Genomic DNA, 3,504 nt, shown 5'->3' with positions numbered 1-3,504 from the left:
AACTTAACACAAGTGACACCGATAGATTTTTACTAACTCGTCAGGCACATAACCCGGTCTCGCATACAACCATATTGTGGCGTGCACTCGAGACACTTCGATCAATGTGGCGCGACCACTAATATATGAACCCCGACACTCATGTATTAACAATACATCCTACACGCAACTAGCATTTTCTAAACTACTCGTCACATCAATAAATATATCCCCGATATAATCACGAATCCCAGCACATTGCATAGAACAATTATACTTTTCACATAAACACATATCGATGCATTTCTCAAAACATAATCCACATTTTGTAACTTAGTTTTTCACATCAAACAACGCATCGCATAATTTTCCTATCAAAATATAAAAATGTCCGAGTTCTTTTCTACTTTAGTTTCTTCTCTACACGCGTTCATTCATACAATTATATTTTCACACACATATTCACGCCATCGACTGAATCGTAAATAAAACAAAAACCACAATTTTTCTAAATCGAACAACCTGGCCGAAATCTGATTGGTGTTGTGCATGCGTGCATGTTGGTTTGGCTTTCGGTCGAGAAACGACGCGCGAAGCGCGACAACGACAAGGGGCTGCGATTAAACGATATGCATAATTATTACACAGTTTATTTGTTCAGTCATTTTATAAAATCAAGGAACACGGGACAGCGGGGAAGCTCACCGCGGGTTTCGACGGCATCGCGACGGGGACTGCGCAGATTGACGGCGAAGCAAGACACGGAGACGTCGGGGTTGCACGGATCGACGACGCGGCTACTCTCGATGCGGAGGGGATCCGGGGTTGCTGCTGCAGGCTTGCTGCGGCATTATGTCGAGCACGCCGAGGGCGTGACGCAAAGGAGATTCACGTGGCTGCGCGAACTGGCGTCGCGGCTGCTGCGCGAGGTACGCCAGGGAGGCAGCCATGGGAGTCCTGGACGCGACGCGGCCAAATCACAGAGTGTCCGGCGCAGCTGGAAAAAGCGACCTGTGGGGAGGGTGCTCGGCGTCCTGAAAAAAAGCAGGGGCAGAGGGAGCATGACGGCGTAGTGGCTAGGGAGAGAAACCAGGCATCGCGGCTGTTGGGAGCGCCTGCTCGGCCATGGGAAAAAAGAGCGCTTGCTGCAGCCGGACCTGTGGCAGGAGTGCTGAGCGCCATAGAAGTAGAGGAGAGGAAGGGGAAAATTGCAGGGGAAGGCGCCACGGAGAGTTCACTGCTCGAGCTCGGACCAGAGGAGGTCCGCGCCATGACTAGAGCAGAGGGGTCTGCTCAGCCTACAGCCACCATGGCTGGGCGATAGTCAAGCCTCGCCACGCTCCGGCGCGAGCTGGGCACTTCCAGAGCCCACGTGGAGTTTTTCTGCAGGAAAAAAAATGCCAGGGGAGCTCGGATTCGGTGCAGCATGGTGGGGAAGAAGATTGATCGAGCTCGACGGTGGCTACACGAACCTGGCTGCGGACAAGTGCACGGGAACTATGGCCTGCGGCCTGGCGTCCAGGGCTGGTGCTTGGAGGGAAGGAGCTCGCCGCGGCAAGAGCAGGGAAGGGGGCGCACACGTCTGGGTGCCCAGGGAGAAGAGCGCCATGGAGGCCGATGTGGAGGTCGAGGCAGGGACCTCAGGATCGGCCATGGGAGAGAGGGCACCAAGCTGACATGTCGAACCAGAGAAGGAGAGCATCGGCGCCTAAGCTTCACCCATGGAGAGATCCCACTCGACTTGAGGGTGTAGGAGAGTTGGGGAGGGGCGCTCGGTCCTGGGGAGATCACGAGCAGGGGGCGCGTCCATGTGAGGGGCACGATCACCAGGGCTCCATGGACGAGCAGGAGCAAAGGGAGGAAGATGGCCGGAGGTGGAAGACGAGCAGGTTGTGTGCGTGAGAAACTGGCGGCCAGGAAAAATGCTTCTACGCTAAGGAACAGAGGAGCGACGCTTAAAGGGTGGCTGCAACAGGGTGATTGGCTAGGAGGAAACGGCATCACCCATTGGAGTAGAGACTGGACAGCCACATATTGGTCAATTTGGGCGGCATTTTTTAGTGGCCGGCTGCAGCCACTGGCGCAGAGAGCACGGGGCCGAGCGCCAGGACCAGGTGTTGGCGTTCGTGTGTAGCCTCTGTGCGTGCGGGAGAAAATAAGACAACTGCTGATGAAATATTTAAGGATAAAAAGGCTGATTGCTTAGGAGCTAAGTAACTTTATTTTATTTCTCTGAGACAAGAGCTCCTGTATGAGTTGTTTATGAGGACGACAGCAATTATTGGTTGGAGAGAAGTGGTCATCTGTCGACCGATTTACGCAGCACTTATTCGTTGGCTGAGACCTACGCAGGGAATAGAGCGAACTGACGTACGGATGAACGAGAGGCCACAGAATAAAATAGACCGAGACATTTTATTTGGGTGTTGCTTGGGAATTAAATTCTCGCGCATAAGTAGAAATAAAATGAATCGAGATCGATCGGCTTCGGATTCGTTATCGAATTAAAGCGAATCGGATTGATAAAAATCATTGCTGATGCTGATTTTCGAATTTAGATTGGACATAGAGATTTTAAGCCGAGTTGGATAAAATTAAATAGGTGCCAACACGTGGAGTATCCCGTTTGAGAGCACGGGCTCGGATTAATTTTTGGACACAGATCGAACATCGAGAAATTGGATTCGGACACAGCTCGACTAGCAATTGTCGAGCGCCTGATTAAATGAGCTTTAGACGAGATTTATAAATCGAGATTGATTACCGAATTTGCATTCGTTCCGAGAAGTAAAAGTTTTTAACAGGCTCCAAATTTGACTGTTCTTGAGATCGAATAAAATCAGAAATCGGTGAAACCTTCACAAGTAACTTGATAATTGGAGATAAACGCGATTGAGAAATAGAATTTTTCACTGAGCATTCGAGATTAGGATAAATCTCCCGATATAACGTGAAATAGACACCTAGGGTGTCACAGTAAAAGTACATTTATGTCCCTGACATTTACTTATGACCATAACATAAATCATTAAGGACTAGCTGGTCTTTTTCCCTTCCGGTCAGCATCATGTTTGATCTTCATCACCATTTTAAGCTGAAGCTATTACTCTTCGGCTATAGCTTCGGCGTTCATTCTTATCATCTTCGGATTATATCTTCACCTCGTATGCCTTTGCCATGGGAGAAATTTCCATCCTAAAGCCGAAGCTCCCTGTAATAATCCATATCATGCTGAAAACATATGGTTAGTCATGTTTTTGAGGACCTCCGGAGAGGAAGGCCCCCAACAGATATGATGGAAAACTTGATGGATGCTAGTCTAGTGATACCCCAGGTCATCTTCATGTGGAAGGATGCCCATGTTCTGCTGTACTTTGATGAATAATAAAGGTTAAGACATTATGTCATTTTGAAGTGTAATATGTTAATGTAATATTTATTTACACTTTTATGCATTGTTCTTTTGATATATTACACTTGTGACGTCAACATATATGTCGAAATAGATCCTAACACACATAAAAT

The 3,504-nt window shown here is 48.4% G+C and overlaps 1 pseudogene; it reads left to right on the top strand.

The window, feature by feature from the left end:
* The first annotated feature begins 528 nt into the window (after positions 1 to 528).
* Positions 529 to 1,788, top strand: LOC103644830 (uncharacterized; annotated as a pseudogene).
* The last annotated feature ends 1,716 nt before the right edge of the window (positions 1,789 to 3,504 follow it).

The sequence above is a fragment of the Zea mays genome, chromosome 1 (assembly GCF_902167145.1).
Source record: "Zea mays cultivar B73 chromosome 1, Zm-B73-REFERENCE-NAM-5.0, whole genome shotgun sequence".
Classification (NCBI taxonomy): domain Eukaryota; kingdom Viridiplantae; phylum Streptophyta; class Magnoliopsida; order Poales; family Poaceae; genus Zea; species Zea mays.
Note: the sequence above shows the minus strand (reverse complement) of the source record. Positions and strands in the feature narration are given on the sequence as shown.